The sequence below is a fragment of the Lipotes vexillifer genome, unplaced genomic scaffold (genome assembly GCF_000442215.2).
Source record: "Lipotes vexillifer unplaced genomic scaffold, Lipotes_vexillifer_v1.1 scaffold818, whole genome shotgun sequence".
NCBI classification, from domain to species: Eukaryota; Metazoa; Chordata; class Mammalia; order Artiodactyla; family Lipotidae; genus Lipotes; species Lipotes vexillifer.
In genome coordinates this window covers 543,110-552,959 of record NW_006771890.1, presented here as the reverse complement: position 1 = coordinate 552,959, position 9,850 = coordinate 543,110, and the positions used below count along the sequence as shown (strand labels likewise).

General features: G+C 50.7%; 1 protein-coding gene across 3 annotated transcripts in view; it reads right to left on the bottom strand.

Moving 5' to 3' along the window:
- Nucleotides 1–9,850, bottom strand: part of CACNA1D (calcium voltage-gated channel subunit alpha1 D) — a 322,182-nt gene that overhangs the window by 206,082 nt on the left and 106,250 nt on the right. The window lies entirely within an intron of this gene.

Here is a 9,850-nt window from a genome sequence, read left to right as displayed (position 1 = left end):
AGCTGGTATAAGGGGGGGGTGGACACAATGTGGCATCCAGGGAAAGAGAGAGGGTATCCCAGACAGCACAAGAGGAAGAAGACATAAAGAGCCACCTGTGATGTAAAGGTGGAGAGAAGGCAGTGATGCCAGGAGGGCCAGACATGGGGCACGGGGCAACAAGATGCTATCGTCAAGGTGGACAGGGTTTTGCATCACAGGCTCGAGAGGGTTCAATGCCTTCTAAAATTTTCTTTTCAATCTCCAAATGCTTACTGAAAGCCCATATGTAAGGGAACAGCATGAAGCACAGGTGGTAGGGCTTTATGTCCATCCCCACGGTGGTGCAGAACACCTCACAACGGCAGCAGCCAACACTTCCGGGATGCTCCCCTGCACCCTGAACCCTCTGTGTGCTCCATGCCTGCATCTGCTCATTTAATCCCCTCAACAATACCAGGAGGTGGGCGCTATTGTCAGTCTCCAGATGAGGACGCTGAGGGTCTGAGAGGTTACCAGACCCGAGGCCATCCAGCTGTAAGAAGTGAGGTCATGATTTCAATCAGCATCTTGGTCCAAAGCCCATGCCCTTGACTAATATGCCACTGCACCTCCTGTTATAATCCCTTTTGTCAGGGATTATAACAACCCGGACCACAGTGCTTTGGGAACCAAGAACCAGGACACGTGCTGACAAAAGATTTTTGAGCCACTTCTGAGTAGGAGAGACGGTCTGGAAGGTGACATTTGGATGCCATAGTAATAGGATTTCTGGGGCATTTCCTGGGCATGAAGGAAGAGCAGGTCTGAAGTTAGGGCTGCCCTGGGGAGCCTGGACCAGGTCTGGAACAGAGAAGCACCACACGATGACGGACATCACAGGGAGACAACAGACCGGGACAGGGAGAGACCCCGACCTCAACCAAGCAGTCAGAGAAGGCCCCCCCTATGAAGCAAATGAGGGTTTCAGGTATGAAGCAGCAGCAGCAGACGAAGCAAGGGAGGCGCACCCCAGGGAGACAGAACAGTCTCTCAAGAGTCTCTGAGGTGGGAAGGAGCTTGACGCACAGGAACAGAAAAGGCGACTGTGGCCATGAACCAGGGGACAGGTGGGCAGGGGCAGAAGAGCTGGCTGCATTCAGCCAGGGCTGGGGATTTCCTGGAAGATGCAGAGGAAAGGACAAACGGGAAGACGGTTTCTGGAAGTGACTTGAAAGGTCTGGAACGTAGGGTGGACGAGGAGGAAAGCAAAGGTCTGCAGGGATTACAGAGGAAGGAGAACAGGTCCCAGGCGGCGCCAAGCAGGGAGGGGGCGCTGAGGCAGAGGCTCAGGAGCTGGAACACTACCCAGGATGGCGAGGCCCCAGGCACGGGAGGGAGAACGATCAAGTCCCCTGAAATGAGAGGCCAGAGTATCGCATGAGGCGTCAGCCATGTGGTTGAGCCAAAACAGGCACACAGGAGGATCACACGCTGGTTGCCAGGGTCATCAGGGAACCAGGGGCACTCTCTGGCCAGTGGGCAGATCCAAATGACCCTGAACGGGGGCAGGGGCTTGGCTAAAGCGACCCAGTGAGGACGAGACCAACCTCGACCCACACTCAGCCCCTCTGCCTCCAGGTTCCTGCTCTATGCTCCCTGCCAGCTGCATTCCGTGCAAAATGCTGCAGGGGCAGCCACGCACTTAAGACAAGTGCTTTCACCCCCGGTGAAATGTGCACTCCAGCAGCCCACTTTCTCCCACAGCATCTCTAAATGGTCATTTCTGCACACACGTAGAAAGACGTGCGGCTGTGCTCTCCCCACCCCCGCCATTCACTGTCTCTGAAATATCCTCCCTCCTTCACTAAGCTCTTAGTTTATAAATTATGCTAACGAGAGGGCCTCATAAACAACATGAATAATGAAATATAAGACACGGAGCTCATTTGATAAAATATTCATTAAAGATTTAATTAAACTGAAAAAAAGACACTGATTTTTGCACTAGGGAAAAACCCTACAGATTTGAAGAATTAAAGAATCTCGCATCTGTCACCATTCTGAAGCTTTACTAATTAGAACAGTGGCACTGTGCAAAATGGAAAAGTACACGGGGGAACCTTTCCTAAGAAACGAAAGGTGCTCTCCAAAACATGTGAGCATGACCAAACATTAATCGAGACCTTTTCTCTCATTTTCTTCCAGAAGAGATCTTTACTTCTTTTTCCGCCACAAAGCAGGTCAGAATCTGTTATAATTTTACATAGACATCACGTACCTCTAACTATGAGTAGTTAGATGGAACAACTCAATAAATCATCAGTAACTTAAAATTTCCAACTTTTAGAATGATTTCTCAGGGGCATTAAATAACTTTAAGGTCAGAAAAATGCCTACTTAAAAAGTCATACCTCAAAAACTAGAAGGTAAAAAAGAGCTGGCTGGGCAGGTGCTGCTGGGCCTCACACGGCCCTCCGCCTGCTCTGGGTGAACTGAGGTTCCACCGGCTGACCCTGTGTCCCCCCTCGGCTAGGGCTCTCTGACTCTGCCAGAGACAGGCGGACACCGAACAAGGGGCACGGAGCCGTCAGTCACCTCCACCCGTTCACTTTATGGTCGTGAACTCTGTGAAGCACTTCTCTGCTCCCCAACCGGAAGGAGCATCTCCTCCAAACTCCCCCCACCTCACGTAGAACTCACATAAAGCAGAACTCACCCTTGGTGACAATTACCTACGTCATAGCTACCCAGCTATGAGGCTCCAGCCCCAGGCTCCCAGGAGGGCTGGGCCTGAGTCACATTTCTGTTCCTCGTGGCAACAGAGGTGCTCAGCCAGCGGCAATGAGTGGGTGCTTGCTCCCCGAGCCCTCCAAGTGCCTCATGGAGGGGATCCTTTCAAACCCAGGTGGGCAACCCTTGGAGGGTTTCAGTGGGAGAGACCTGTAGCCCAGCCAGTCCAGGGCTCTCACTGATACGAACAATTGGTCACCTCCGTAACAGAGTACATACAGAGTAACAACAGATGTATGTACTCTAGAGCCACAGACGGCAACCTCTGCGTATCTGTCCAAAGAGTTAATCCAAAATTTAAAAACAGGATGAAAGTATTTCAGAATTATCTCTAAGTGTGCCACATGCCACAAGGATCTAATGAAGTGAACTTGGGTAAAACAAGCCATAAAAAAGTGTCACCTCAGAAACCACGTGCCAGCATTCCTTCAACCAACCATTAGTTCTTAAATTAGCAACACTCAGATACAACACTAAGTTCTTTTGTGGGTTCCACCGACCTACTGGATTGTCCTTTCACATTATAGGGGCTTTGCTGAGGCCTGATGAATAGCCTTTATTAAACTGTCTCCAGATGTGGTAAGAACTCCCTCAAAGCTCTGGTTCCTAATAAAGGCTTGAGAAAACCCCCCCCCCCCCCCAAGAAGTGTGGTAAAGAAACAACAGAATCTGGTGACCTAATCCATACCCACTATTTCAGTGATTCACTTTGTGTCAGCGAATCCAAAATTCACGCCTCCAGCCCCCAGCCCGCTTGTCTAAGTTCCTACCCGATCACTCGACTTGGTGTTTTACGGGCATCTCAAACTCAGCACATCCCAAACTGAGCCCATGATTCTGCCCTCCTTCCCAACACCGGCCTTTGCCCAAGGTTTCCTGACAGCAAACGGCCCTATCATCCACGCAAAGCCAAAATCCTATGAGGCTTACTTCTCCTCTTCCATCTACCACGAGCAGGCAACCCCAAACTCCTCCTCACTCTACTGCTCAATGGTTCTTCACTCTCCCACTCCTGTCCCTCCCCACTGTCACCGGCATCATCTATGTCACCGCTATTTTCCCCCTGAACAACCCCAGTAGCTGCATGACCAGTTTCCCTAGTTTCATTCTTGCCCTTCCCCCAACAGATATCCACTCTGCCGTCAAAGCTGCCTTTCTAAAACGCACGTCAACCCCCTGCCTAAAACCCTTCAGAGGCTTCTCACAGCCCTTAGACCTAATCAAAGCTAGTAAGGCCCCCCTGTAAGGCGACCCCGTGGTCCTCAACCCTGGCTCATGCTTCTCCAGCCACGCGGAGCTCCATCTAGTTCCTTGAACGTGCCATGCGCTGAATCACCGGCACCCCTCTTCTTACTTAGCAAGTCAACAAGCATCCAGGTCTCCTTTACCCACCGCTGCCTCTGGGCAGCCCCCCCGACTCCCAGACCAGTTCACGTCCTTCGTCTTATATCCCTCAGTGTCTTACATCTGTCCTGGTATTTTTCCAATATCTTTCTTCCCAATTAGATTATAACCTTCATGAAGTTAAAGACAGTGCCTGTCTGGTTTTGAATTAAGGGATCCGGGTTTAGTTCAGCTGCTCACTAGCTGGCAAGTAACCTTGGGCAAGGACCTTGTCTTCTCTAGGTCTTAATTTCCCCATCTGTAAATGGATATTAAACATTTCCATCTTATCTAATCCAGGGGGTTTCTGGAAATGACAAGTAAGACAACAGAAGTGAAGACAGTCTAAGGTTTTTGAAGATCTCTACAGGAATGTAAAGGATTATAATATATATTACATGCTATTATATGTAATATATATTATTACTGTTGTTTTTATTGATATAATACTAAATCAGTCTCCAGTTCTTGTAAATGTTTTTCGTGGACTATATGGTGAATTTTCAAAAGTCAAGAGGGTTAGTTTTGCTTTGCTACCTTTTATGATGCCCATTCTTATCACTGGAGACCCTGTAGGGTAAAGAATCAAGAGACTCTCTGATTCTCAGAGAGAATCAAGGCAATTAAAGAAGTGGACCAGAAGGCTACTGAGGCCCCTTGGAAGTAGGAGCTATTGGCCCTCCAAAGGGCAAAACCAGAATAGAGGCAAGGAAAACTCAGTGGGCAAACCCCTCTCTGCGTGAATTCCTCTGCCTGAGGCACTTGCCTTGGGGTTGTCGCTGCCCACGGGGCACCAGAGCCCTTCCCCTTGTCTTGACCGGGAGCCACGGGATGAGGATGCTCAAGAGACTTCAACGGCCAGCCTGTCACATGAGGAACCTACACAGGGTGGGGGCTACTTTGCTCCCGAACCTCAACCACAGCTGGAACTGCTTAAACCAAGCGGGGAAGAGAACAAAGGATCTGGAAGGGAGAAGCAGCTTCCCAAGGCAGGGGCTCTGGGTCAGGGGCTCCAACAGGTCCCTGGGGAGAGCCAGCACCACAGGCTCTAATCTAGGCCCCCACCACCCGCCTGTGCCGGCTTCCCTTTCCTCCTCAGTGGAGCAAGGATGACACGGCCCACCCGGTCTCCCTCCCCAGGCCGCTGTTGAGGTCAAATGGGGAGATGTGAAAGCACTCTGTAAAAGGTAAAGCACCGTGCTTGGGCTACACAGCTCTGCTGCCCTCTCCCCGGAGGTGCTCCCCCAGGCAGGAAGCAAGCATTTGTTTTTGTTTTTTGTTTGTTTGGTTGGGTTTTTTTGCGGTACACGGGCCTCTCACTGTTGTGGCCTCTCCCGTTGCGGAGCACAGGCTCCGGACACGCAGGCTCAGCGGCCATGGCTCACAGGCCCAGCCGCTCCGCGGCATGTGGGATCTTCCCGGACCGGGGCATGAACCCGTGTCCCCGGCATCGGCAGGCGGACTCTCAACCACTGCGCCACCAGAGAAGCCCAGGGAGCAAGCATTTGTGGGGTGGCTCTGGGAGGCATTACCCCAAGGCTCAGCCCCCAGGCCCAGCAGGAAATCGCGCTCCCCCAGACAAGGTCTTTACTCTCTGCCCTGCTCAGGTCAGGTGTTCAATTCACATGACACCAATGAAAGCATGTTAGGGAGGTAGAATCACAAAGCAGGCTTTGATAGCGCTGCGATGAAAATAGGACAACCTGTTTTAAGATTCAAACCTGGCCTCAACCCTGAGTCTGATTTTTTTTTTTTAAGTCAAAAAAATTTTTAAAGACAATGACAATTCTTTTGGCATCAGGACTGTAAGTGGGCCAGCTGCATCTGCTAAGAAGCAGATCTATGCTACACACTGTTGATGAATGTCCCAGCCTGACTCCCAGAATCCTGACTCCCCAAGTGCAAATCCAGCTCCAAGAGCAAGGCCTCCCGGGGCAGGCAGGAAGCCACGCTCACCAGAGTCATCAGCCCTGTGTTTCACCTTCCTATTTCTACTCATTAAACTTAATTTATGAAGCAAGCATTTCAGCAGAAGTCTAGGTGTGATTAGACAAAGGCACGTGAAGGCAGCAGCTCTGACCCACATTAAAAACGAATTAGGGCTTCCGTGGTGGCGGCAGTGGTTGAGAGTCCGCCTGCCGATGCGGGGGACGCAGGTTCGTGCCCCGGTCCGGGAAGATCCCACGTGCCGCGGAGCGGCTGGGCCTGTGAGCCATGGCCGCTGAGCCTGCGCGTCCGGAGCCTGTGCTCTGCAACGGGAGAGGCCACCAGCAGCGAGAGGCCTGCGTACCTCAAAACAAACAAACAAACAAACAAACAAACAAAACGAATTAGGCAGCTTCAACTGGCACATCCCTTTCTTAAAAAAACAGAAAAAGTGGTAGAAGCATAAAGACGTAAGCTTTCTCATTCTTCAGGAAAGCCTCAGGCACAGGTATACTTTGGGGATCTCTGCTATTGAGACATTATGTTTTTTCCCCAAGTCCCTCCCAGCACTCTGGATTTATAAACCAGAACTGAGAGCCTCTCATAGAGACGTCTACGCAATGTGGCAAGCAGGAAGGCAGATGTGCTTTGCAGACACACATTTTTTTTAAGCCTATCATTGAGCAAAGACACCAGGACTACAGTTCCAGCAATCCATTGAACAACAAATCTTTCGGTCTTCCATGAATATCAGAGAAGAGCTCATCTTTGACCTTCAAGGAGCTTACAGTTAAACTAGGGAACAAAACTCCCAGAGCAATTTGGACAATGAAAAAGCAAATCAAAGATGAGCTCCCCGACAGTTGGGACTAAGTCTTTTTTCTGCATTCCTGTCTTAAGGCTTTTAAATGTTGGATGGTGAAGGGATGGATGGATGGACAAACAAGTAGATGACGGAAGGGGTTCTAAATGCAATGGGGTTAAAGATGGAAACAAGCGGTAAAGATTCTGCAGGTTTAGGAGGACAGAAAAAAAAATGGGGGCATCTCCGAAGGAGGAGCATCGACTCCAAGCACCTCTCATCCCCCCTCTCCCCCCACCACCAGCACAGGTCTCAAAATACTTTACAACACTTAGGTGCTATAGCCTTCCAGAAGGCTCCCTCAACGTAGGATCACTGTCTCCTTCTCGGCACACGTTAGACGATCAGTGAGCTACCAGTCAATGAGCTACTGAATAAATGAGAAAGAGACAGAGGAGAGGGTTCATGGGAGTGATAACATGGGGTCCCAGGCCCACCTGGATTAGGACTTGCCCGGCTTGGCTGGTCACCCTAGGGCACTACATGCCACAGTTGTTGTCTCTCTCAGAGAGGCCAAAGCCCTTAACAGTGAAAACCAAATGCTTTCTTTGTGCTTTCCCAAAAAGGAAAAAAATGACTTTGAACAACCACGAAGGGGCCCAATCCTCTCCTGTGATTTCCCCCATGGTGCTATAAGGCAGTCTACGTCGAGTGGGAACACGACGTGGCCACCACAGCTCCAAGCTGCTCCCCGATGGGCCACAACTCGCATGCCTACTTAAAAGAACCCCGAGGCGGCTGCCAGGGCCCTGCTCTCTGCTGGGCACCTCACGTCTGCCTGGCAGAGCTCCCGATCGTGAAAGTGCAGACTTGCCAAGCAGAAAGCCCCAGAGGAGCGTCCCAACTGGTGATTTTGCAGCCACGGGAAGCCTTACACTGTCTAACCCCAGCACGGGCTGCTGCTGGCACAAGCCATTCTCGAGTCAAGGAGGGGCGAGCTGAGGTTGACGAGCATGTCCCCCGCACCCTGCCCCATAACAGGCAGACAGACACATTTGGGTCCAGCCCTCTACCTGGGATCACGGGGCCTAAGTGTTCTTTTGAGAGAAGAGAGCTCAGACTGCATTCGGCAGGTGAAGGGCAGGCATCCCTCAGCTGGTCCCCATGCTGAGCAGGGAGGGATCAGGCAGGGAGGCTGGCATTGGAAATGCCTGCCCCCCACAGAGCCAGCCCCAAGATCCTAGAGGCAGCCAAATGGTCTACGAAGTCCATTCTACCGCAGGTCGCACACATGTGGACTGAGATCCAGAGCAAAGCTGTTTTATTCCCCGAACAAACATCACAAATGGCACGCATTTGACGCCAAGCAGTGGGGCTCGGGGGTGACAGAGAGAAGAATGAGACACAGTCCTACTCCTCAGGGGTAGGGTTTAAGATCGGTGAACGTGCCCGAGAAGAGTGATGGCTTTCCAACGGAATGAAACTTGCCCCAATAAACTATATGGTCCGAGAATTTTTTAAATGATGTTAAAATTAATCCCCATGCCAACCTTCTTCCTTCTAGACTGTAAGGTGCATAAATTTTCAAGGGTAACAGAGACCTCTGAAAATTGGAGGGGGATAAATGCATACAGATACAAAACCATGCACACAATTTCAGGTAGTTCCCAGATGACCTGAAATCCACTGGAAGGCACCTAGAGGTCCATGGGCCCCTGGTCAAGAGCCTTGTCCTAAAGGAAAGCTAGTTGCACCAACTGGCCAGGCTATTGGCACCGCTAGCACTAGAGGAGGAGCAACACAGAACATGAGGGAGGTGGTCCCCGAGTCCCGGCCTGCGAAGGGGAAGACTCAGCCTGCTTCTGCTGACTCCCAGACCCCAGAATTCCTGAAGGTCCTTCCTGGCTGCTCCCAGCTAGGGATTCACCCCCGACCCTTCTCATCTCATACTCTTTCTCCACCTGGAATGCTTACCCCTGCAACCTCCAAGTATTCAAACCCTAATCATCCTTTCCAAGTTGAGCTCAAATGTCCCTCCTTTCAAAGCCTTGCCTGCCCATCTCCCTACCCGCTTGCCCTGAGTATCCAGAGTACTTTCTCTGCCCCTCTCTTGGGTCCCCAGCCACAGTATAAACTGAGCCATAACTTCCCTATATACATGTCACCACTCTTCAGACTCAGGTCCTTCAATTAAAGGCAGGGTGTTCACAGATGCAGAATTCCCCACAGGAGAGCCATACTGGGGACCTTACACGTGAAATGCTTACTGGTAAATTGAGAGAGTGCTCAGTGAGACAGCCACGGAGAGGGAGGGGGTGGATTTACACATTTGTGAGAGAGGGAGGCAAGGACCACCCATAGAAAGGAGAAGCCCTTTCCACTGTGCTTTAAAGGCAAGGAAAGAGAAATGTTAGGACATCTAAATAATAAACACAGGAGAATATATTCCCACCAAGACGAGAACGTTAAATCACGCACAGAGTCTGTGCCTACATACAAATGACGGTAGCCAGGAGGGAGGCCCCAGATGTAGACCAATACAGAAAACAGCATGATGTTGAGAGAACAGTCTGAAAGGGCCACTGGAAACAGCTGCTTCGAGATATCCAGGCGCTATCCTGAGACAGAGCAGTACCTCCCAACCTAGAGATAAAGGCAGACTGAACCAAGCACTAGTTTATGTGCTCAAAGTGCTAACCCCACGGACCTCCCAGCACCTGCACTCATCAGCAGGGAGCACAAGTGGGCAAGAAGACAACAGGTGAGGTTTTGGGTTTCAGCTCTGCTATCATCCAGCCCTGGGGCCCGGGGCCTGCTTTTCAGCCTAGGCCTTAGTTTTCCTTTATTTAAAATGAGAACATTATAACTCAGAATCTTTCCAGCCCTGAGGTTCCAGAAATCTATTAAGTATTTAGCAAATATCTGCTCTGTCTCACACCAGACTAGGGAAGTCACAGAAGAAACGTTAAGACAACACTCTTTCTTCTC